Here is a 27,888-nt window from a genome sequence, read left to right on the forward strand (position 1 = left end):
TGATCCTGTGCCATACGACATTGCTGATGGTTGTGCTGCTGTATGTGAAAAATCTCCAACTTCAGTACACTTTTAACAAAATGGTTTCTCTAGTTGGTAAATACTATCACTGATTTTCTAGGTGGATATTTCTATCACCTGACAGAAGGAGTCTAACATAATTCAGAAGGACAAGCATACTTTCTAGAATTTCCTGGTTATTTAGTATTTATTCTTAATACTCTGGGTATTAGTTAGGTTGGACAAAACATCAGCTGGGAGCTAGAGGCTGTCATGGATTGAAATGTGTCCTTCAAACCATGTCAATATCCTAAATCCTGAACCTCTGAATATAACTAAGTTTGGAAATAAGGTCTTTGTAGATGTAATCAAGTTAAAATGTGGTCATTAGGGTGTGCCATAATCCAATATAACTAGTTTACTTGTAAGAAGAGGGGGAGAATACTATATTGATGACAGAGGCAGAGACTGGAGCGTTGCAGCTGGAAGCTAAGGAATGCCAAGGATTTCTGGCCACAATCAGAAGCTAGAAGAGGCAAGGAAGGATTCTTCCCAGAGTCTCAGAGGGAACATGGTTCTGCTGACATCTTGATGTTAGAATTATAGCCTCCATAACTGTGAAACCATAAATTTTGATATTTTAAGCCTCCCAGTTCATGTTACCTTGTAATAGAAGCCCTAGGAATTAACATAGGAACAAAATCTTCAAATAAATGACATGATGAGCTTTAACTTCCTGGAAAAAAATAAAATCTGAGGTGTTACGTTTCTCAAATCATATACCAAATTAACTTTCAAGAATAAACTGAGGTTATCATATACATTATGATTTACTAGGTATATACATTTATTCTTATGCTAGGGGACAGAAGGAGAGTTGAGGAGGAAAACAACAGGAGTATAAAGAAAAAGATTTAGTCATTCTCTTAATGAGCTAAGAACATAAAGGGGTATTAAACATGTAAACTAAATATTGGGGATTCCCCATAATCACTCAATGGTAATGAACCTGACTAGTAGCCATGAGGATGCAGGTTTAATCCCTGGCCTCACTCAGTGGGTTAAAGATCCAGCATTGCCATGAACTGTGGTGTAGGTCATAGATGCAGCTCAGATCCCACGTTGCTGTGGCTGCGTTACAGGCTGGCAGCTCTAGCTCCGATTCTACCCCTAGCCTGTGAACTTCCATACACTATGGGTGCAGCCCTAAAAAAAAAAAAAAAAAAAAAAAAAAAAAAAAAAAAAAGTAAAAAAACCCCACCTAAATGTTGTGTACTTCAGAAGTACGTAGTTGCTAAATAACACTCAATTGAGTAGTTTAAAGGGTTTTGGCTATAAGAAAGATTTCAAAGGGAAAAAAAAAATCATACAGTTGTGACAATGGAAAACATAAGCACAATCTAACAGAACATAGTTTGAAAATAAATGGCATTTTTGGCAATGGTGAGAATACTAGTGTATTTCATATGTACAAACATAATGGATACCACTGGTTTATATCAATGTATATTTCTCTGGATAAGTATATCTTAAGACAATATAGTCTAAAAGTATATAAATAGTCATTGTAATATTCAGACAGATGCAATAGCATGTACTCAAAATCCTGCATTGCTGTGGCTGGAGTTTTTTGAATTGTGTAATCAGATTCTGTTTACTATTCCATCAACTTAATTATTACCACAAGTGAGCTACTCAGTGACATATAACAGTAAGAGTTTATGGCTAAAGACTGTTAGATGTTGGCTAGGCTCTGATGATCTGGGCTGGACTTACTCACATGTCTTAAAATCAGTGATCATTTTTTAGCTGATCCAGGCTGGCCTCAGATTTTTTTTTTTCTTTTTATTGGACTTACCACACCCAGAGCATATGGAAGTTCCCAGCTCAGGGCTGGAATCAGAGCTGCAGCTGGGGCCTATGCTACAGTCATGGCAACATGGGATCTGAGATGCATCTGCAACTTATGTCACATATGGCAACACCAGATCCTTAAGCTGCTCATTGAGGCTGGAGACTGAACCCACAACCTCACAGAGACAATATCGGGCCCTTAACCTTCTGAGAGACAATGTGACTCTGGCTAACCTCAGATTCTATTTTATCATCAATCATCTTCTAGTTGGCCAACCCCACCTGTTCTCATTATCACACTGAAGGTGGAGGCACATGAGTACAAATGGAAATTGCACAATCCTCCTTCAAGCCTGGGCCTGGAACTGGAATACCAACATTTTTGCCTCAATAACTTATCTAAGACAAATTGAAAGCGTACCACCAACACAAGGCTTATGGATAAAAACTCTGTGAGAAACTGTAACACCTCATGAGAAAGGCAGATAAAGGTGGAGACAAAGAAATGAAGTCATCACTGCAATCACCACAAATATTCAACTGACTTCTACAGATGTTCCTTAGAGTCCCTATCACAAGCTTATTTTGTTTCCATGTAATTTATATATGAGTTTTGTAGTCTAAAATCTATGACACTAATTACTAGATATAACTTAGTAAATAGTACAAAGTACAAATCACTTTCATGAGCTTATTTAATATGAATCTTCTCCTAAGAGGTATTTTTCATTTGGATATTGAAAAAAAAAATAGATGTCTATTTTTGAAAGGCTGAGGGGAGAAAACTATTTCTTTTTAAATGCAAGGTGATCAATATGACCCTGGGAGGCCCTTGGGGTTGGTGAGCTGGGTCTCTCTGGAAAGCATACCCACAAAGCCACAGTAATCAATACAGTGTGCTACTGGTACCAAAACAGATATACAGACCAAATGAACAGAATAGAGAACCCAGAAATAAACCCAGACATCTATGGTCAATTAATCTTTGACAAAGGAGGCAAGAACATAAAATGGGAAAAAGACAGTCTTTTCAGTAATTCTTGCTGGGAAACCTGGAAAGCTACTGGCAAATCAATGAAACTAGAACACACCCACACACCACACACAAAAATAAACTCAAAATGGCTGAGTTAAATATAAGACAAGACACCAAACTCCGGGAAGAGAACATAGGCAAAACATTCTCTGACATCAACCTTACAGATGTTTTCTCAGGTCAGTCTCCCAAGGCAAAGGAAATAAAAGCAAAAATAAACCAATGGGACCTAATCAAACTGACAAGTTTTGCACAGCAAAAGAAACCATAAAAAAACAAAAACACAACTTATAGAGTGGGAGAAAATATTTTCAAACAATGCAATTGACAAGGGCTTAATCTCCAGAATATACAAGGAATTTATACAACTCAACAGCAAAAAAAACCAACAACCTGATTGAAAAATGGGCCAAAGACCTAAATAGACATTTATCCAAGGAAGAGATACAGATGGCCAACGAGCACATGAAAAAATACTTAACATCCCTGATTATTAGAGAAATGCAAATCAAAACTAATATGAGATACAACCTCACACCAATCAGAATGGCCATCATTAATAAGTCCACAAATAACAAACGCTGGAGGAAGTGTGGAGAAAAGACAACACTCCTACACTGTTGGTGGGAACGTAAGCTGGTACAACCACTATATAGAACAGTATGAGATACCTTTAGAAAACTATACGTAGAACTACTGTATGGCCCAGCAGTCCCACTCTTGGGCATATATCCAGACAAGACTTTCCTTGAAATAGATACATGCACCTGCATGTTCATTGCAGCACTATTCACAATAGCCTAGACATGGAAACAACCCAAATGTCCATCAATAGATGATTGGATTTGGAAGAGGTGGTATATATACACAGTAGAATACTACTCAGCCATAAAAAAGAACAAAATAATACCATTTGCAGCAACATGGATGGAACTAGACTCTCATCCTGAGTAAAGTAAGTCAGAAAGAGAAAGACAAATACTATATGATATCACTTATATCTGGAATCTAATTTATGGCACAAATGAACTTTTCCACAGAAGAGAAAATCATGGACTTGGAGAATAGACTTGTGGTTGTCGAGGGGGAGGGGGAGGGAGCGGGATGAATTTGGAGCTTGGGGTTAATAGATGCAGACTATTACCTTTGGAATGGATTAGCAGTAGGATCCTGCTGTGTAGTACTGGGAACTATGTCTAGTCACTTACGATGGAGCATGATAATGTGAGAAAAAATAATGTGTATATGTATGTGTAACTGGGTCACCACGCTGTATAGTAGAAAACTGACAGAACACTGTAAACCAGCTATAATGGAAAAAAAATTATATATATATAAGAAAGACTGGGAAATAAATTTACCCTTGAACATGTTGAAATTTTAACATTATTTGGAACTATAAAATGTTTTACGTGAAAAATTCGGCACCGTTATATATCGGCCTTGGCTATAAAAAAACAATCAAGTGAAAAAGGAAATATGTTATAGGAATCTGCAATTTTAGTCAGTCTACTTTGAACCTTGATCTCTGATTTAATTTTGCACATTTATTCTGCTGTCTTAACCAATGTGCCTTTTCTTAAACTCTTGCCTGTTTTTCAAATGGTTCGTTAGACAGATGTTTCTAAGATTACGGTAACATTTTTCTAAATAATGTCGGGTAGAAATTCTTTCTAAGAATTGAAGTTTTATTGCCTCAGCTGTTCTTTTTTTAGGTTTATAAGAAAAAAATTTACTGTAGTTGATTTAAAATAGTTTTAAGTGTTCAGCATAGTAATTCTGTATTTTTATAGATTATATTCTTGTTAAATGTTATTTCATGATAATGGCTATAATTTCCAGCGCTAAAGAATATACCCTTATTGCTTATATATTTTACACATAGTAGTTTGTATCTTTTAATCCTATTCCCCTAATTTACCCCTCTCCCTTCCTTCTCCCTTCTGGTATGCTCTAGTTTTCTGTTTGTTGTACATACATTGATTTATATTATTTTTCATATTCCACAAGTAATATCATACAATATTTATCTTTTTCTCACTTATTTCCCTAACTAAGCACATTTTTTCCTAGGTCCATCCAATTGCTGCAGATGTCAGAATCTCATTCTTTATGGCTGAGAAATATTCCATTTTGTATGTGAGTATGCATATGTGTGTGTCTGTGTGTGTCTATATGATATCTTCTTTCATTTCTTATTTTGTTTATTTAGGTCTTCTCTCTTTTCTTCTTGGTGAGTCTGGCTAAAAGTTTTATCAATTTTGTTTATTGTTTAAAAAAAAAACAGTTCTTGGTTTCATCTTCTCTTTTGCTCTTTTTGATCTCCATTTTATTTATTTCCTCTCTGGTCTTTATAACTTTCTTTCTTCTGCCAACTTTGGGCTTTATTTTTCCTTTTTCTAATTCCTTTAGATGGTAGGCTAGGTTGTTTATTTGAGATTTTTCCTTTAGGTGGTAGATTAAGTTGTTTCTTGAGAAAGGCTCGTATCACTATAAACTTCCTTTGTAGAACTGTTTCTGCTGCATCCCATAGATTTTGGAGTATTGCACTTCCATTCTCATTTTTCTCAAGTTATTTTCTGATTTTGTCTTTGAATTCTTAATTGACCCACTGGTTTTTTAGTAGCATGTATTTTAATCTCCACTTGTTGGTTCTTTCCTCATTTTTCTTTTAACTGATTTCTATTTTATTTTTTCTCTCTTTTGGCTGCCACTGCAGCATATGGAAGTTCCTGAATCAGGGATTGCATCTGAACTAGAGCTGTGACTTATGCCACAGCTGCAGCAATGCTGTATCTTCAACCCACTGTGCCACAGTGGGAACGCCAAACCACAGGTATTTTTTTTTTTTTTTTTTTTTTTTGAGGGCTGCACCTGTGGCATGTCAAAGTTCCTGGGCCAAGGGTTGAATTAGAGCTGCAGCTGCCAGCCTTTACCACCTCAACAACAATGCCTGATCTGAGCAGCATCTGTGACCTACACTGCTACACTGCAGTTGGTGGAAACACAAGATCCTTAGCCTGCTGAGTAAGACCAGGGATCAAACCTGCATCCTCATGGATACTATGTGAGGTTCTTAACTCATTGAGCCACAACAGGAACTTGACCACAGGTATTCCTGAGTACATTTTTTTTTTTTAGAAATGTACATATTATATACCACTTTTCATCATATTTTGTCAACTCAGGATTAATTTTTCTGATTATAACATACTCTGATAGTTGTAGACCCAGTAATTGACAATGGGTAATCAGAAGTAACATTTTTTCCCCAAAATTAAAAAAAAGATGCAAAATGAAGATTAAATATTTTCCCAACCTAAATCCCTTCCACTTCCAGCTTCTTAAAAATAATTCTTTACATCACTCATTCACTTATTAAAACAATATTTTGAGGTCTCAGTATGTGCCATGCAATTCACAAATGGTCAGTAAATATAGGTACAAGTAACTTTCTATTTTCTTTGTGTGCTCTGCAAAAATGACCAAAGCAACTGAACTGTGTTTATAAGTAATTTTTACATGCTGCTCTTCTCCATTGTAATAGAGCTGAAGGCAAGCACTTTGTCTTGCATTTTTGTATAAAATTTCCCATTTCTAGCTCACTATCTCACACATGGTCATCATTTAATAAATGCTTGATGAATTAATGAATAAATGGAAGAATTTCACAGAAGCAGAAAAGATTAAACACATTCTTTTTTTTTTTTTTTTTTGGCTAAACCCACAGCATATCTAAGTTCCCAGGCCGGGAATCAAACTTGAGCCACAGCAGTACCCTGAACCACAGCAGTGAGAATGCTAAATCCTTAATCTCTGGGCCACTAGGGAACAACTAAATGTGTTCCTTTAGTTATGTAAAATTTTATTTTAAAGGCTGTACTTCCTCAAAGAAAAACAACCCCCCCTCAGAAAAAAAAAAAAAGGAAAAGAAAGTACATCTTTCACAAAAATTCACAGCACACTGTGGTTGAGATAGATTCTGGAATCAAGCTTCATATATATATGTTTTTTTTTTCCCATCCCATTGAAAGATTTATTTTATAGGCAAGTTACTCATGTTAAACAAACCCACTAGGTCTTTTTTTTTTAAACAGTGAACAATTATATATACACACATTATAGTTTTTTAGTGAACAGTTGTATATACACACATTATAAACAGTTTAATACAAAACATACTCTCTACAATCTACTTACATTTCATTAACTGCTACTTCTAGTTCATCTGTGATTAACTGTAGCCACTGATGAGTCAGCTTCCCTGTTTGAATTGGACTGTATTCCCTTAATACCTTGGTCAAACAGGTACTAAGTGATAGTGCAAAACAAGCATTTCAGTTTATCAACTCTCTCTCTAATAAAAAGATCACATATATCCCAGAGGCAAGAGCTCTGAGATAGGTTTGGATTTAAAAGCTTCAGTTTAAAAATGTAATATAAAAGTAAAGAATATTTCCTTTAAAATACTCCAAGGCTGCCTGAATTGTGGGCCCCTTTTCCTAGGTTTATCTCTGGATTTGGCCTGCCCCTTTGCTTTTCTATTAAGTAGACTGTAGACACAGATTACACAAAAGTTATTTAAGAAGGTTATATTAAAATATTTTAAGTTGTAACAAATTTTTTTTAAGTTCAAAATTACTTTTATAAATAGAAAAAACAATTTACTTCTTAAGGGGGGGCAAATTTAATCAGTGGATTCCTTTTATCATACAACCTAAAATCAGTACATAAACTATTTAAGTCAAAAGTAAGGTTTCAATGTGAGGTTGTTATTTAGCTAGTGCAGCAAGTATTTTAGCTTTCCAGAATACCAGCAAATTGATTCCCTTTTTCATATAGTTTTCCAGTTCATCTATGAAGATTTTTTAAGGTAAATGTTATTCCCAAGTCCATTTTTCTGAATATGCCAACATCAGTGGTTATCATCTAGCATTAAAATAGCCTTTATCACCCTTGATGTCCACTTCCTGATCTGAATCCTCTGAAATCTCTGATTCTCAAGATCTTCCTGGGAGACAGGGGAGGGTGAATACTGAGAGCTATCCAAAGCACCTTTATTCTGTTCACTGGGCAAGTCTTGCCTCTGGTCACAGGAAATGTCCAAACTTTCCAGTTCTTCCTTTTATTGTTTTTGAGGGTTCTCCTGTTTTAATCTTCTCCATTTACCGCAATGATTCTGAAACCAGGTTTTGACCTGCCTCTCGCTAAGCTGTAGCATTTTGGCCAGAAGTTTCCTCTCAGGCGGGGAAAGGTATTTCTGGGTCTCGAGCTTCTTCTCCAGCTCGATGGTGTGGTCCTTGGAGAACCTAACCTGGCCGCCTTTCCTTTTATGCAGAGGCCTCTGAAGAATGGGGCTCCAGAGCAGGGGTTTGCCTAGGGGGTCGTGGCGGATCAGGGCGTGCTTGTAGTCATTCACTGACCATGGGAAGGGGTACCGAGGGCTCCTGAAGTCGCCGGGTCCATAGGCGGTGGCCAGCGCAGCAGCGGAGTGGTGCGAGAAAGTGGGGTGGATCGGCATGGGCTTGTACACCAGGCATCTGGTAGGAGGACACGAGGCTGGTGAATGAGGAGTTGGGGGACGGCAGCGTGGGCATGGGGGTGGACTTGGCGGGCCTGCTGCCCAGAATGTCCTTGATGTAGAACCGCATTGGGTGCACAGGCTGCAGCAACTGCATGGGCATGTGCAGCGGAACCCCCATGGTGCCAGCCGGGGTTGTGGGGTGGGGGGACCGTTGCGGGTACTGCATGGCTCTGCCACACTCTGGCCCCTTGTCTACATAGATTTTTTTTGTTTGCTTATTTTTTTCTTGTTTTCTGCAGATTTTTAAATAGTATTTTCTCACTTTAGTCATTCATTTTATTAAAAAAAACCATTGAGTACTGACTCATTATATATACTTTCAGACGCTAGGATAACACTAACGGAAAAAAATGAAAAAAGAAAAAATTATGTTTATTTTCCTAAAGATTCGATAGGGTAGAAAACAATATCTTGGAAATGTTATTTGCTACCGTTGAGTTTAATAATATACATAGAAGATTAGGTTTATTATTATGATTTTCAAATTGCATTTGGTATTTTTCTACTATTTTCATAGATCTTGCAACACCCCCGAAAAGTAGGTATAACTTTTAAGTTTTTATTAATTAGACAATAGGGTTAAAGAAATTAAAACTTTCATCCTAGGTAATCTGCTATACAACAGATCTGGAAATAAAAGCCTGACCATATCTTTTCAAACTTCCCTTATATAACATTTCTCATTGGTTGCTCAGCATTTTTGTCTATCATCCTCTTCATGCTCAAATTGTTTACTTAAAGCTCTGCCAAGATCTGAATGAAAGAAACTTGTTGACTTTTAATAAACTCAGAGTTTCTTATATCTATTTGATCTTTTATCCACTAATAACTCCTCACATAATTTGGAGCACTTAAAGGTAACTGTCTACACAAAGTTTCTCACAATGGGGTGCTGAAATTTTCCACCCAGGCATTCTAAATCCCCCTTCTCTTGCATTTCCTGGAGCACCACTTCATTGGTATTGTTTGTGCTAAGCAATGGAAACAATCTTTAAAAAACCAATTTGTTGCATTTTCTGTAGATGGTACTTGTCCAAATAGCTTAAATATATGTAAGAAAAGAGAAAACTGAACTACAGTTACCAAAGGAACATGGAAATGAAATAATAAAAGTGAATCCTTTTTTGCTGTTTGCTTACGGCATACAAGTGCATCTGGTCTATGACAGTCAAGTTAAAAGCTACAGTGTGAGGAGTAGATGAATATAGTAAAAGCGTTCTTACTAACTAATGTGCAGTGAGTAACCCCCAGAAGGATATTCAAAAGCAATGCTATTTAAGTTTCAGATGTACCTTCCTCTTGGCAGTCTTTTGTGCTTTGTCTGGCATTCTCTCTTTCATCTATATAAGCTATTGTCATTTTAAGTCAGAAAACTGGAACTAGAAAAATACAAAAGACTTATTTTTTCCTCTTCATTCTAAATTATACTTTAAGTTCCTTCTTTATCATAAGCAAAAGAATGGAGGGAATTATACATCTCTGTGAAAATGTCAAATATGAAATTTTATATTTTATACCTTAATAGAATTACTACCCAGTGGCAATAACTACAATGTTAAACATGTGGATTGACATGTTCAATAACCTGCCTTTGTAACTGGAAGTCAGTTATGGAAAAAAAAATTGTCAAGTATTGTCTCATTATTAAGATAAATTTGCAAGATAAGGGGATGACAACTATCATCATCAAGTCATTCTGTAGAAAGAAAACTATGGACAGTTAATGTCTCACCAACTAGTGCAGGCAATGCCTATTACTACCTATGAAAGTTCATTGCCTATGATAAGCTAATGAGCATTTGAAATCCACAGTTATAGTGTTAGGCAGAAATAAGGATTAGAAACTATTACCTAAATTAGATGAGATTGATCATAGATTAATTCAAATAGTTGAAACTTGTGAGTGAAACTTATATGAAACTAAATCAATTCTCAACTTTGATGGTCGCCTCAGATAGTCAGGTGGAGTAAAAATATATATATTAATTCAGTACCTGCTAACAATCTCCATTGGCGGTACCGTGTCCAAAATATAGGGACTGGCTCCAAGACATTGCAATATAGCTTGGCATGGAACACCCGATTTTATATCTTTCCCTATTTATTTTCTGAAAGGATAGTCACTTAGTTCACTCAGTGCTATTGCTACTTTTGTTTTGTCCTGCCCTATAATTTACATTACTTTAGGACTTTATAGATTTCTAAGATTTTCCTTTTACAGGATCCACTTTTATGTTTGGTCTTCAATGGTGAAAAGCCAATAGTGCATTTTATTAATTAATTAGACTCAAAATTCCATTTGAGTGAATCTAGAACCCTTCTGCTATCTTTGTTCTAAGAGGAAATGTAAAGAAAGTGTACATTTTTACACAGTCTTGAAAACAGATTAACACTTAATAAAAGATGATGCAGGAGTTCTCTTATGGCACAGAGGGTTAAGGATTGGCATTGTCATTGAAGTGGCTCAGGTAGCTGCTGTGGTAGGTATTTGATCCCTAGCTCGAGAACTTTCACATGCCTTAAGTGCAGGGAAAAAAAAAAAAAAAAAGATGCTATGGCTCGATTATGTGGTCATAAAAGGAATAAAAAAGAATATAGTATTTCTTTTATATAAAAAATATGCTTCTCTTGTGATTTAAACTTATATGAAACTAAATTCAAAGTATTCACCAGTAGATATCAAGGGTGACTTCAAATTAAAATGAAGTATCAGATGCTGGTTATGTGTTAAAATACAGTTTCTTGCAGAGTGGTTCTAACATTTAGAAATATTCCTTTAACTAAGCCACATATTAAATAACAAAAGGATGGGAAATACAATTCTGTACCCTTACTAATTCTATGGAACTAGGGATAAAAATGTTTAAATATGATACATTCCTATTCTGTTTTGGTCCTTTACTTTCCTTTATGCACTTCATAAGCCTCTTCTGAAGAAACTGATTGTGTCTATGGCTTTATATACTATGAAGTTTGTTATGATTTATTCACTTTTAATGTTCTGACAGTTTAATAACTAGGTGGCATTTCTTTTTGGTTATGTAATGTTGAACAATAACTGCTGCTGAACGTTTGCATTTTAGACATCATATTAAAAGGAAAGATATGCCTCAGGGCAATTTGTAATAATGCCAGAGTCAAAGGCAGAAATCAGAGAGGAAGAATTGATCTGACACCTTTTCATTTTAAGTGAAAAACTAAATATATTCATGTTACTTCAATGATAAGGTAGATCCAATTTGGAATCAAACCATATAGTGTGTATAATGTAGATTTTTTTTTTGTAATTGCGGTGCTTGTGGTGAAAAAGTGGAGAACTGTTTTGTGAAAGGATAAGAAAGGCCCCTAGAGACAGTGGTGTTTTTGGAAAGAAAACACCACTTACTGTGAGATTTGTTGTACATGTTGTTTCTGTTAGACTTCAGTTAGTTTCATGAAACCTAAGAGTGAAGTGACTAGAAATGATATTTTACCAAATTGGTATTGTTTTGTTTTCTTGTAGAAAATACTGAATTTTTTTTTCTCAACTCCTTTTTATTAGTGCAGTTATATATTTATAGGAAAATATTGGCATAGAGACTTGATAGTTATAAATAAAAGTTAAAGAATTCAGGGAGGTGGAAGTACTCATGTGAAATGCATTAAAATATTTGCTAGTATTTGGTGGGTTTGGCTTCTTCAGTCAATTCTGTCTTATATTTAGGGATTTATTTCCCCCCTAGAACAGTAATTTAGCATGTAGCCAAATGCAAGTACCACAGAAAAAGTGTTTTTCTATCATCAGATCCAATAGGTACATTCAATTCTTTTTATCCCCTATTAAACATTTGAGGTAATTTTTAAAGTTAGATATACATTTTGAAATAGCATTTCCCTTACAAGCTGCCTGTAAGATGTCTTCCCTGTGCTGGAAAAGTGTAACTCTGTGATTTCCCATGGTTAATTAAACAGATAGTCCTCTACCACACCAACTGATAAGAATAAAAACTAGAGCCATAACAAATCTTGACTTTAATATTTAATGTCATTAATGTAAAGCTTTAGGATTTAAAAATTACATGTTACTTTAAAACTGCCAGACTCACTCTTTTGCATTTGACTTTCTTTTTTTCAGGTAATTTGGTTGAAAAAGCATTTTGTGCAAAACTTAGCTACTCTTCGTATAAGGAAGGAAAAGATGTGAGAAAATGTTGAATAAACAATATTATACTATTAAATATACTAACGGAAAAATAATAGTCTGCCATTTCGTACTCTATTTAGTAAATTTGTTTTTCACAGAGTTTTCGGGTAGCAATTCTGACAAAGCTTTATCGGTATTCTAGGATTGAGCAAATCAGTAAATATATTGTAGATAATGAAATCCAGTTTCTTACTGTAAGAGAGACTATCAGAGAAAGGAATTACAAATAAAGAAGGAAGAATGGCTTGTGTTAACCCTGTGGTGTTCAAGACATCAGTATAAACTTACAGATTTTTGTTGATATACAGACTGAAATTTAAATAGATATGGATGCACCTGTGTATGCATCTACATACATTTCATATATTTCCTAGCTGTGTATACTGAGAAGGCTTAGTTACAATTTCACCCCAGTAGCTATAACTGTACCTTTGCTTGGTTCCTATACCTACTCTGCCATAAAAGGAACCAAGGATTCTTAAGGAAATAACTGATCCATGGTTACTGTTGCACTTGGCCAACTGATTCCAGCATGCACATGGAAGCTAAAAGAACCAAAGATCACTGCAAGGTTTCTGCAAAATGAGAACTTTTAGATATCAAGAAATTATAAGCTACATTAATTAAGAGAGTCCATATTTGGATTAAAGATGATAAACAGATGAATGAAATAAAAGAGAGTCAAAGAGACTACACAAACATACACACACATATATACGCATACAGGAATCTATATTTCTGTGCATGTACATATGTATGTGATATATATATATATACATAAACATTTATCTGCTATTGCTTACCAGCAGGGAAGAACTAATCTAACCTAATCTATGTAATCTTTTTATATGAACACATACCATGTTGCTGATCTGAAAATTTATATTCCAAACATTTATTGAAACACACACATTATGAATATTGTAATTGAAATGTAGAGTAATAAATAGTTTCTACCTAGGGCCAATTATAGGCCAAACCCATCAAAAAAAATTTTTTTTTTTTTTTACAGTGAGGCATACTATCAGAATATGCATTCATGGTTGGAGAGTTGGTGAAATATATGAAAGTGAAATACATTTTCGGGGTGGTCAGAATGTCAAAATCAAAAGAACTCTAGGCACCTATTTTAGTGAACAAACTAGATTTATGGGATATGAAAGAAAAAGCAACTGCATTTTTCAAAGCACCTCTTTTTAAGCATCCTGTCCTGGAGATTTATCAAACAAACCCAAAGCACTTTCTTTTACTTTCACATGTTATTAGACAGTCTAATTGTTCCAGTTAAAAGAAAAAAAACAATATGGTCAAATCTAAACATACCTTACTTATGCAAACTACAATTTCTGCCTTAATACATAATCTCATAAACCTGCAATGAGAAATGTAGTGAAGTGGTCAAATGGTTTCTCATTGGTTGGTTGTTTTGGCATCTGTTCTACTCTTCCTCCTTGATTCTGCCTTCTCCTCTTCCTCAATTCTCACCATTTTGTGTACTTCTTGCTTCTCCAGGGTTTCAAAAACGAGAGTATGGATGGGTGATGTAACAAAGTTGGGCAGGTGTTACATGGTTGATGGTGTTGAATTACTATATGTTCATTTATGTTATTCCATTTTAGAATATTCTGAAAGGGCTTCACCTGTCTCTTCTCTACATTTTCCAGCTTTCAAGCACACCTCCACTAACTGGCAATTGATAATTCTGCTGTCAGTCCCTAACTTCCTGTTAGTCCACCGCTTGTTGAATCTTTCTGTCTAGGCAGTTTTGACCTTCCAATCTGGCCTCTTGATCACAGTTCTTATTAAAAGGACTCAAGTCATCAATGAGACCAAACAGCTCTCTCCACACCTGTGTGAGTACAACCTGCTCCTTTCTGTCTCTTTTTTCATTCAGCCATCAGAGGCAGCTGAAGCCATTGCTGTGCCTGTGGAATTTTCACAGCAAAGTATATGAAAGTGAAATACATTATCCATGCGTTTTCGTGACTTTCAGTGAGTCTTTTTTATCCCTAAAACCTCCAGGAGATATGCCAAGATCTTTCAGTGTATTCTCTACTCCTTTCCTCTGGAATCACCAGGGCCAGCCTAATCATGCATGCAGCGCAAAAAAAACTTATGGGTTGAGAGGTCAATCTCACCTTCCTACAAGCATCACCATGCCCTAAACATGCTTTTCTTGGAACCTAACCAGATAAAGGAGAATAATTCTACTTTACATGATGTAATTTATAAGAAGGTGCTCAACTATTATTAAGTAATGGGAACTTTAAAGTTTTGAACAGAATAGTGACATAACCAAAAGCATAGTTTAAAAATATTAATTATCTCTAGTATTTCTACTTACACTTTTCTAAATCAATAAACTCAACCTGTTTTTGGGTGAAGAGTAGCAGTTTGTTATTTTTGGTTGATGTTGGATTATAGTGAACTATGAGATATAAAAACAGCAGAAGTGGTACAACACAGGAGAAAATTCTGTGACCGGACATCTTATTTCTGAAGAGGATGAAAGTATTTATTTTCATGTCTGTTTTAATTTCTGGTTTAATATAGTTGCATTCATCTAAATGTTGTGACTTGCTACAATATCTTCCTTTTTCGGAGCCATTGGATTTTGCAAGATTTTATTTGCCAGAGGTTAGATTTTTTAATGTTTTAATTATATTTGCTAAAATATTCTATTTTATATGAACATTATTGAATTGACTCGCTTTCTAAGATTATTAGCTTTGTCTGTAATCCTGCATTAAAACCTTTTGATTTTAATCTCCAGAAAGCTTGAAAAATAATCAATAAAAGCAAGAACTCTTATGGCTTGGGTTTAAATCCTTTTTATTATAATTGAATTAGTTCCCCTATCTTGGCCCAGACAAGCCTTTGTAATTTTCTGTTACAAAGCTTTCAAAAGTGGTTTGCATTATGTAATCAGAGAGATAAGAAATAAAAAAGACTCTTTACTTTAACAATATTTTTAAAAAGCACCACTGATTTAGCCTATAATACACTGTTGACAAAATAAATTAATGACAATGAGAATGGCTGGTCTGAAAAGAGTGATTGCTGAGCTTTCATTTAAATTTAAATTTAGACAGAAATAGCTAAAATAGTCTTGTTGCCTAAAATTACCTTGTTCAAGTCTTTCCCTTTAGAAAGAATATTTGCAAATCAAACAGATGAGTTTTTGCAGCTCAAATAGATGAGTCCTCTTCTTTGAAAATTTCTCATTATTATAACAAGATGATACTGTATTTAAACAAAGCAATGGAATCCCACTTTTCTGTTTTTTACTTGATGATGGAAAATTCACTATTGTATGCTTCTCCAGACTTCAAAAGTTGGTAGAAAAACTAAATTAGCCCCAAGAAAATCAGGTTAAAAGTGGTATTTTTTTGGATCTATCTGTGCCCGACAGAGAACGCTATGTCAGGTTGGACTTAAATTGGATATTACAATCTCCACGGATTTTTCTCTAACTCTCAATTTTTTTTTTTTTTTTTTTTTTTGTCTTTTAGGGCTGCACCCGCAGCATATGGAAGTTCCTAGACTAGGGTCGAATTGGAGCTGTAGCCACCTGCCTATACCACAGCCACAGCAACGCGGGATATGAGCTGCATTTGCCCTCTACACCACAGCTCAGAGAAACGCTGGATCCTTAACCCACAGAGAGAGGCCAGGGATGGAACCTGCATGCTCATGGATGCTTATCACGTTTGTTTCTGCTGAGCCACAAAGGGAACTCTTCTAATTCTCAATTTCCTGACCAACTACATAGTGAGAGGGTTGAGTCAGGCTATTACACAGCCTTGGAGGAAGTTCTACCTGCAAGATGCAGAAAGATGCACATATATAAACATTATGAGCCAAAGAGTTAATATTTGGGGAATAAGATGGACACAGGCAGTGATCATGAATTTTCATAGATGTTTTACTGGGGGGAAAAAAAATGTTACCTACCACTTTTCAGACACATTAGATAAGAAAAAAGGCCTTGGAAAAATCCCTCTATTCAAGTTAATGCAATTTGCTAACAATCTTTTATGGACCAGACCTGTATGGTTATTTTAAAAATCCAAAGTCAATGAAGTTAATACATGCCCTCTAAGTATCAAAATGGGTTGAAACAGTCAGAGAGGTTTATTTCATAACATAGAATTGAACTGAGCATTGAAGGAGAGAAAGATATGAGCAAGAATCTGACTAGAGGAGTGCAGCGGGCCCCTCTGTGGCTCTCTGCCTAAACCCCTATCAGTAGATGCAAGTAGACATGTGGAAATTGAACATGTTAGGAGAACAATGAAAAGAGTAGCTTTTAGGGAAAAGCATTCATCCTGGAGAAGTATGGATAATGTGGTTAAATATGTCCAGTGGAGAAAAGACCTCAGGATGCTTTAGTCAGGCATGAGACAGAAGGAAGAATGCTGGTGCCTATATCATGTATCAGCACATTCTGAGGCTCTGCAATGGTTCAAATGCATAGTGAGAAACCAAGGTGAATCATCTCATTTCATGTCCTACTACCTAATAGAATAAGAATTGTTATTATTTCATTTTATTAGTGAGGAACAAGAGTCTTGGGCATAGGTAAGTATTTTCCGAAGGTGTAATGTTAGTATATGGTCAGGTATGAGCTCAAGATACTGTCTAACTCACCACTTAGAATTATACTTTGGACACATGGTCGATAGTCTTTGGCACATGGTAGACATTCCATCAACAGTAGTTTTCTTGTTATAATTAATGCCATTATCACTATTACTCCATTGCTACTTAGTGATGCTTAGTGGCAAAACAAGAAACAAAGTTTTCTGTCTAATATCCTCTCCACAGAATGAATTTCCACTAGCAACAAATACAGTTCTCTACAATCAAGACTGCTCCTACGTAAAGCTACAATAATTTTAATACATTTTTCACATATTATAGGAAATACAAATTACATAGAGGGTGTTACATAAAATTTAATTATTATATCGACCATGTTATTACCTACATTTAAAAAAAGAAAACTATAACCTTTACCGAGTACTTATCAAATACAAGGCACTGTGATAAGTACTTCATATGCATGTTCTATCCTTCTAATAGCATTGTATCCTATTCTTTTACAATGACAACTAAGAAAGATTTAAATTCTCTCCAATGTTATATTGCTAATAAAGGATAAACTGAGGTTTAGTAAAATTACATATATGGCCTAAATTAACATAGCTATAAAGTGAATTAGGATACTGAGGCACAGAGACGAAGTAACTTCTCAAGGTAGAGAGAACAAATAGAAAACATAGCTAGAATTCAAACTGCTAATAACCTGGGAGATTTGATGGTGAGAATAATAACAAAAATAATCAAATGAATGGCCTTAGAGTCATGGAACTAACAGGAAAGTTGTTGGGGCAGTTTTAAATCCAATAATCAAACAAATAACCATAAAATTACATCACAATAGTAGAAAGAAGAGAACCATGGTTCTGTGAGATGTTTCGGTGGGGGTGTACACTTAATCAGAAAGGTCAGGGGAGGAAAGGGTGAGTCAGTTTTGAGGGAACAAATAAAATAGGCAAATGGCTGGGAAGGAGATTTGATGTTTCCAGTTCTCAACTTCGGAAAAGAACTTGAACTGAGAATGTTTAGTTTGTTCCATCCCACCATAATAGTCTGCCATTATTTAAGTTAAAAAGAAAAAGAACTCATGTTGTTCCAGAAATGGGATAACTAAGTGGAATTAAAGCCAGTGGAGCATTTCTTTGTTCAATATGATGTAACACATTTTTGTCCCCAGGTGAGTTCCTATTTAGCAAAATACAAATTTGTCAGATTACGAGTCTGTACAATTTGCCAAAATATATATTAAAAGAACTATATCCAGAAAGTGTGTCTCTACTTTCAGGGTTAGACAGGGAAGCTTCTTCAAACTGTATTTTCAGGAGGGATTTAACAAGATATCAGTCAGAAACTGGTCAGAAGAACACCAAGAACCCACTCTTGACATTTCATGCACAGAAATTTAATGAATGAGTTGGGTGACAAAATTTTCGGAAAAGATGGAGGGGTTAAAAAAAGGCCTAGGGTGGTCTTACCCAAAGACCAGGAAATGTATGAAAGAAGGCCTTACTACTGTTTCAGGAGGCCATAGACATCTGCAAATAAGATCAAGGTTTTTTTTCACTGTCACGGCAGGAGAGCCAAAGCAGTCACTGAAGGTTTTAGAAGTAGAATGAAGTTGTCTTTGCTCCAGCTCTCCAACACTACACTGGAGGTTCCCACTGGGAGCCAACAGGACACTGCTGGCAAAAGATTGTACCCTTTTCCATGTCCCTGATATTTAGGTTAGCAAAGCACTGATTATTAACAATTTCCACTGAAAACACCTGTAGTCTAAAAGCAGAGATGTTCTTAAGGAACAGATCTTCTACTCATCATAAAACTAAAGTTTCATATGATTCAACATTATTTTTATAAATTAGCAACAAGGAAGATTTTTGTGACATAATGGTATTTCAACCATGTTGGTAGGCATTTATCTACTTATGATACCCTAAATTGGACTAGGCTGAGCTTGTAAGTTTTTCTCCTTGTTTTGCTTACAGCTGCAGTCATCTGATGAATTGATTTGTGCTACATGATCCAAGGTAGCCATACACATGTCTGGCAGTTAACTGGGTAGGTTGGCTGGGACACTTGTTCTCCATGTGGTTTCTATATCAGGATAGCTCTGGAACCTCATACTTTGCAGGTGAGAATATAAAATGATACAGCCACTTCAAAAAAAGTTTGACAGTTTCTTGAAATGATATACATACATTTACTACACAACAAACCAATCCCATCTTTAGGATCCACCTAAAAGAAATGAAAACGTGTATCTACATAAATATCTTTATGGGAATGTTTTTAGCAGCATTACTCACGAAAACGAAAAGACCAGAAATAACTCAAATGTTCATCTATTGAATAGATAAACAAATGTGATATATCCAGACAATGAAATACTATTCAGCAATTAAGAGAAATAAAGACAACATCGACAAACTTTAAAAACAAATTTATGAAAGAAGCCTGACATGAAATACCACTTATTGTATGATTGCATTTATATGAAAAAAAAATTCTCAGATACATAAAATAGGTTAGCAGATTCTTGTAGCTGAGGTGGGAACAAAAAATAAGTGCAAACAGGCAAAAATATCTTCTTAAATGATTAAAATATTTAAAATTGACTTTAGTTCTGGTTGCACAACCCTAAATTTGTCATTATACTCATAAAACCAGTGAATTTTTGGTGTGTAAACCATATCTAAATAAATCTGTTTAAAATGGTTTAAAAGTTAAAAGACTGGTTTAAAAAATCAAAATTCATTCTAAGAAGATTTAAATAATTTGATTTAGTATTTAATAGGATTCAGTTAGGCCTTTTACATACCATGAAAACTGAAAAAAAGTAACTTTAATTTTCTTACTATCACATAAGGGAGTGAATGTATAAAGATGTGTGATTATAATGGCTAGAATGAGCCAATCTTAAAACATGAGGAATCACTGCTGCAGGGGTCTACTTAACGGCATTTCATAGGAAATGTCAAGGTCCCTATGGTGTGTGAACAGTTGGAAACCTTCTCGGATTTAAAGTAGTTCTTCCCACTACAATGTAATCAGAGTCTTGGCATTGTTACAGAAAGCAGCCATCTGGGGACTAAGGTGCAAGAGGGTGAACAACATTAATTGGTCTGTTTTATTGGTTGGAATTAGAGCAACCATCTATGATGAAGCTCCAAACAGATATGTGGGATAAAATAGAATGGGATTCTGAAGGGAGGATTTAGGCTGGTTTGTTAAGATTATCTTAAACTCTAAGAATTAAGGGTTATACTACACATACACACAAACACACGCACATGCACACTCATGAAAGCAATACATCGTTAGTTTGGAAGAAAAATCTTTCAATATTTTTATAACACACTAATTTAGAGAAGTCTTCTAGAGTTACTGTTACATACTCTCCTAGACCAGGTAAACTGTTTGATTGTGGTGTCAAGATTCTACTGCCTAAAGCAAGAAAATTGAAGAAAGCAGTGCAATTACCAACTTGTCTTAGGGAGTCCTATTTCCTCCAGATCTATTATACTAATAGGGAGCTAAGTATTCAGTTTGTGCCATAGGCAGTAATGTTTGTTGTAAGCTTGTGCTTATGCTGTGCAACATGTCAGGCATACAGAGACAGTATACTTGATGCTTTTCTTTTTTTTAAACCAAGATATTTATGGCAAAGCATTATCTATTTCTTATAGTTTTCATCTGAACTAAATTGTTAGTCATCAATTTAGTGAAAACAGTGAAACCAATAGTTCATGCTGTCACATCCAAGTATTGAACTGTAGTAAGATTATTTCAGTCATGTTTTGTAGAACTACCCAAAATCAGCCAGAACTTAAACATAACATATAAAACATCCCATCAAATATTTGACATAAATATTTTGAATAAAATAACTAATTTTCTTAAAGTATTTTATCAAGTTGAGACTACCAAAATTTCACCTTTAAAGGTAAATCGTCTTTCATTTTAATACAATTTAAGAATTCTCTCTTCATTGGCTGTTTTTGCTTCATTATGAACAAAAACAAAATACAATTTTAGATTGTGACTGAAATAGCATATACAATGTGAAATACAAAGACAGAAGGGAATTTTTTAAAGTTAAAATTCAAAAGGTATTTTAGAAATAGAGCTAGAAATACACTAGAGTGTTGGATGCATTCACTTAGAATCATTTTGCGGAGACCTTCAAAGTACCGAGCCTCTATTCATATTCTATAGCAATTAAACAAGAACTCCTAAAAGTATGACCTAGGCATTAGAATATTACAAATATTGTCAGAAGGATTATGATGTGCTAATTGGGTCCAAACTCACTCAATCTAGATCATACTGTATATAACAACTTAGAATGACACAGCAAACTAGACTTAATTTATGTACATTTTACCTTGTAAATCTTATTATCTTTAATGCTTACTTCTTTGCATATTTTGATATATTGCATTGCCTTTTTACAGGTAACTATTACCTATTTTCATGATGGGTATTTTGAGATATCACCCTACCTGACATTTCAACAAGAGGCTATGAGGCTGATGATATATTTCTTTCATCTTTCAAAAATCTAAGTTTAAATTTTATGACATTGACAGCAGTAATTCAATTTTGTGACAGAAATAAAATATAATTTGGGAAATATTACTTATTTCATTCAAAAACATTTATAGAACACTTAGTTCTACTTCTAAAGATACAGAGATGAATGGGACAAGTTTCCACATCTACTTTTTATTCTTGATGTGACATAGTGCCAAATTGGAAATGGTTGGAACACTACCAGCAGGAACTCAGGGAAAGACATTTATAGAGAAACAGCCAAAGCAAAACAAGGACATTATTTGATGAAGCTGTTATAGTTTGGGGGAAAGTCAAGTTGACTATTTGTGATTGGTTCTCCTTAGATTTTCATTTCTTAACCTTGAGTCATTTACCTTGAGTCATTTACTGGCTTAGGTTTTATTTTACTTATGAAGGCTACAAAGGCATTAAACCCACATCAACCCATGTCAATCTAAAGGCCTCTTTGTTGAATTAATTTAACAGTGTGTGACTAGGGAAAGCCCATCTGAGAAGGTCCTATTTGATCAAAGTAGGTTAACTATTCTACTTCAAAAAACTACTATTCAAAAGAACTATCCAGGAGTTACTGCTTGGTGCAACAGGTTGCATCTTGAGAGCCCTGGGACACAGGTTTGTTCCCTCAGCCTGGCACAGTGGGTTAAGGAAGAAGCATTGCCACGGCTGTGGCATAATTTGCAACTGCAGATCTGATTCCTGGCCTGGGAACTCCATATGCCATGGGGTGGCAAAAAACAAAAAGCAAAATAGCTATCTGGTAAATTCTGAGTCTCTCTGTGTAGCTTCAGGTATCCATTGATCTGGCAACTATATTCATGTATTATTATTAACAACCACAATATGTACTTTGATTGCCATTGTCTTGGTCAAAATAATAGCAATCTTTCAGAAAATGAATTTCACTAGTATTTTAAAATATCTTTGACATCAAGACAAAGCTATTTTGATGGATTCTAAGCAACATGTTAATAGGAAGTTAGAGTCTTTGTGCTGATCCGAAAATTATAGCCTTGGTAAGCTTCAATTTGCCTTCCATACCTTTCAATCCTATTGCAGAGTAGAATGCATTAGCCTAATTTCCTTATGCCCTTTCAATGGGCAGTTTTCAAACAGTGGTAGTAAACAGTGAGGAATATGGGAGAGATGAAGTGAAGACTGAAATATAGTCATTCATATTTAAGCAGTTATCCTATTCCATGAAATCTCCCTAAAAATATGTAGCCTATGCTAGTCTTAGGTGGTATAGTTTGTGCTAAAAGTAAAATGGAAAATTGTGCTGTCATATTATGTCCTTACATTCTTATGAAAACAACTATATTAACTAACACACACTGATATGTTCAAATTTGCATAATACAAATTTGTAGAACACAAGGATACATGATCCATCTAATTCAAAATATAGAGATTACATTTTCTCCCTATTTTCCAAATGATTTATTTTCAAATAATTTACTTGGTGTCTTTTCTTATAAATTACAGAGATAAATCAGACAACTTTGAAAATTTAGCATAATTTAACTTTCCAATTTAAGGTCTAATAATTTATGCTTTGAGCAAGTAACATGGTATAACAAGCTGCAGTCTTCAAAATAAAATGCAAATTTTTCTATAATAATTAAATATTTAAGAGAGAGGAAGTACCATAATAACTAACTATTGCTAAATTTTTTTGAGGTGGCTATTTTTGAATCAACAGAAGGGTAATGTTTAGATCATGTCAGTAAAAAAGGTAAGTATACATAGACAGACATGAAATAGTTTAATAAAATAATTTTTTAAAAAATAGTGGAATAAAAGGAAATTGGCTACTTGTGAGCAAGCTGATTTAGAAGGTGGGAGAGGGGAGGGAAATTAGGTCCATGTTTGAATGTATTCCATGTTTGGATGAGTCCATGTGCAAATGACCAAGGCAGAAAAAAATTCAGGCTGAAATTTGAGGGAAATGTGGTATTTTGTGATTTGAGTGTTTGAGTTAAAGACAAAAAATGAAGTCTGCAGTGTTACAAAAGCAAAGAGTAGACATTGAGAATGATGTGCCTCTCATCATTAGGAAATGGGAGAAATAATAACTCCTCAAAGAAAAGGGACAGGATAGTCTTTGAAGCAGGGGAGAACAAGGATAATTTGCTGCTGGAAAAACCTAGGAGGAGAGGGTTTCATGAATGTTGTGGCAGTTAAAAATGCACCCAAAAAGCAAAAGGAGAAAAACAATCAGAAAAATTAGCTACTTCAAAAGTTATTTAAGTGACATCAATCATTTATGTGTTGCTATGTAAGAAACACAAAATTAATTTTGTATAGTAAATTCAGCCTGCCTTATTCTTAATATTTTATTTCAAATAACTATATACAATAGGATAATTCATAACCCATATTATAACATGTCCTGTGATAATGATTTTTCCTTTTTGGAACACATTTCTAAGAAATAACTTAAAAAAAAAGGGGGTAGTTCCATTTGTGGCTCACTGGAAACAAATCTGACTGGTATCCATGAGGATGATGCAGGTTCCATCCCTGGCCTTGCCCAGTGGGTTAAGGACCCAGAGTTGCTGTGAGCTGTGGTGTAGGTCACAGATATGGCTCTGATGCCACATTGCTGTGGGTGTGGTGTAGGCCATAGGCAACAGCTCTGATTCTACCCCTAGCCTGGAAACCTCCATATGCCACAAGTGAGGACCTTAAAAAAAAAAAAAAATCACTAACTTAATTACCAAAAGATTTCCAAGAAAGGACAAACATCTAGGTAAGGTATAAAGGGAGGGAAGAGCCAGCGTATTGATAACTCTGTTCTTCATCTTCTCCTTCTGAAACATTACAAAGTAAATTACCTATATTTTTACAAATTAAATATATTATCAAGATTTATGAAATCTCTATTATTGTATATGCATAACCAGTAGTTACTACATAGTACAGAATATGATTAAATGTGAATAAATAGTTGAGTTTGGGTCAATATCTCACAGATTTTTAATCAAATTAAAGAAGTTACTATCAGAATTTGGAAAAAGTCCCTGTATCTAATGGCTGGGAAAATGGAGCCTAAGCAGAGGCATGAACTTTAATTGCCAAGAATAAAATGCTTATTTTATCTACTATGTCAATTATTAATGGCACAATATAATGCTAAACAAATTTCTCCTCTCCAACCCACCTTTGGCTTTGGATTCAGATGTGAATTACCTATAAACTTGAATGAAGCCATAGATAAAATTCCCATTAGTTATAAGTTTCTTCCCAAATCATAACCCTCATCTACCATAGAATAACCAGTTAATATGCCAGCAAATCACTGTATAATTATGTTTATAACTTCAATCTAATTGCAGTGGTGACAGACTTAATTGGCAAAGAAATTACTACATGGTTTATTTCTAAGAAAATTTCAGTGGTGGCAATTCACTGTCAATGACAAACACAAGCATCAAATTCTGATTTACTTCTGAAAGTTAAAAATTAATATTTAATTAAAATATGATCTGAAAAAATCCATTAATTTGAATATTTATTATGAGTCTGCTGTATTTCATGAGCTCTTAGTAGTATTTAAAAATAAGCATGAAAAAAAAATTCACCTTCAGAACCTGTTTTCAAGGAGCCCACTGTCTAGTGCATTCTCTGCATGCAGCTCTGCTGAGAGGCTAACAGTGGCCAGTAGCATACAAATTTTGAGGTAAATTTTTTCACTGGGCATGAGAATTAAATTGATGTAAGAGAGATCAACAAGAGGAAAACTTGCATACATTTAAAAAAATTTATTATTAAATATAGTTGATTTACAATGTGCCAATTTCTGCAGAACAGCAAAGTGATTGGGTCATACATATACATACATTCTTTTTTTGTATTATTTTCTATCGTGGTTTATCTCAGGAGATTGAATATAGTTCCCTGTGCTATATAGAAGGACCCTGTTGTTTATCCATTCTAAATATAAGAGTTTGCACCTAGCATACATGTTTTACTTGACATGTGAACTTGAGAATGAACCATATGGAATGAAGACCCAAAGAAATAGCAAAACATGCTTGCTTTTGTATTGGGTTGAACAAACAGAGTCCATGGTGGAGAAGTAAGTAATCTAGTGAGGAAGATAAGGATGATAATTCTAGAAAAATCTGTTCATATAGAATTCTCTTAATCTCAACTTAAGGTCCTTGATAAGAATATTATTTTCCTTCTGATATACGGAAGGCATCTTCCATAGGGGGTTTTTCCTCCTGCTTTCAGGAAGGAAAAGAGGAGAGTCAGTGTGTTTCCTGCACCTGCTGGGTTCTCTCTTTAAGTGTCTTTGCTCATAATTTTTATGTCAAAGAGGCATTATTTGGGGGTAACATTCTGAATTCAGCCATCATAATTTCGTTCCATCTAACAGAAAGTAGAAAGGAAGAATAAATAATTGTGCCTTCTTTGTCAGGGATTTTTTTTTTTTTTTATAACAGCCTATCTCCATACAGCCATTTGGACACTATTTAACCATACGCCTTCAGCTCTATAATCTTTAACCACACATCTACATGGATGTTGGGAAATAGCATATTTATTCAGGCAACCCAATCCAAGATAAAACCCTGGGTTACCTTCTCAAAGAATAGAAGGTACAGTGACTACTAGAGACAATGAGCAGTCTCTGCTTTGTTTTCTAATGCAAACTGCATTTGAGGACTATGAGTCCCAAGAGAAAAGAGCTTGACAGAGTAAAGGAATGAGGAAGCAAAGAGCCATTGTTGCATTAGCAATTCTTTTGATCTTTTTGACATTTGACATTCGAAATGATATTTAATGTCCTTAAAAGACACCAACATTAAATTTTATTTCCTGAGAATCTATTCAACTCAATATCATGCTGACAACATGGAGAAGAGTCTTTCTCCAAGCATGCAGATTCCTGGTGATGTAAGAATCACCTGAGTTCCCTGATAAAAAATTCACATACCTCATCCCCTCCTGTGGAACTACTAAACATGAATCTTTCAAGGCAGGGCAAGCTCTCGAGGTGACTTTTACATATAATTTTTTAAAGAATAAAAGAACTAAGGGAGTCTCTGGGCAAGATGAGCATGAAAACTTTGGATTCTAGAATTTTGTTAATTATACTCCAAAAAAAAAAAAATTAGTGAATGTCATTCATTCCTTCATAATCTGGTTTTACAGATATATTATATACAGAAAATAGGATATGGGTGTTCATGGTAACTATCAATTTACCTTGCTCTAAGGGAAAATGTATTCAATATTTCAGTTTCCTGAAGTACTAAAAGATGTTTACCTTTAAAAATAACAATATGTGAAAGATAACTCACTTATGAGAAATGGAAGTGGCTAGTGCATGATACAGAACATAAATTTATCAGTTTTCCATATGCCTTCACTAAAATCTAAGGTCTAAGTAGTTTTGAATGTATCTCACCTCTGTGAGCTTGTAACAGAAATTTGAGAAATATAAAGGTTACACCCAAAGTGTTCCTAGAATACTAGATAATTGCATTGTTAGAAAAATCTACCCTTTCACCTCCATATTTGGATTCACCTAGGTTTTTTGAAATGGCGTCTTTCTAAGCTGTACATTTGCCTTAAAAAGATGCACTGCTAGCCCAACTGCCTTTTAAGATAAGGCCAAAATGGACACCTTGAAGCTGCTGGTGCCAGCAACATGAACATCCTAATTGAGTGCCTTTGTTCCTTTTCCCCAATGAGACAGGTGAGGTTTTGTTGATGTATACATGCACATAAAGCCATTTAGGCTCATTTATAGCAATTGTTAGAGGCAGGTATTTGTGAAATACTGTTGATAATATTTAAATATATCTCTTGCCACAGATGACCACAGTCCTTGTGGAATCCTTTTAATCATTACATTGACTTAGCTTTTTATTCATTCCTCTTGCTAGACTAGATTTCTTTTCATTCCTATAGCTAGACTAGACTTCTTTGATAGTAATTTCAAATTCCATTTAGGGAATAATACCAAGGGGTATGACCAAGATGAATAAGACTTCTTATTTATACTCTGAAGAGGTTGTATTTGGATGTGGCTTTGAATGAAGA

At 34.8% G+C, this 27,888-nt stretch overlaps 1 long non-coding RNA gene and 1 pseudogene across 1 annotated transcript in view; both read right to left on the reverse strand.

Moving 5' to 3' along the window:
- Nucleotides 1-27,888, reverse strand: part of LOC110262156 — a 143,906-nt gene that overhangs the window by 69,355 nt on the left and 46,663 nt on the right. The gene's annotated exons all lie outside the window — the stretch shown is intronic.
- LOC100514590 lies at nucleotides 6,639-8,802 on the reverse strand (annotated as a pseudogene).

This window comes from Sus scrofa, chromosome 8 (assembly GCF_000003025.6).
Source record: "Sus scrofa isolate TJ Tabasco breed Duroc chromosome 8, Sscrofa11.1, whole genome shotgun sequence".
NCBI lineage: Eukaryota > Metazoa > Chordata > Mammalia > Artiodactyla > Suidae > Sus > Sus scrofa.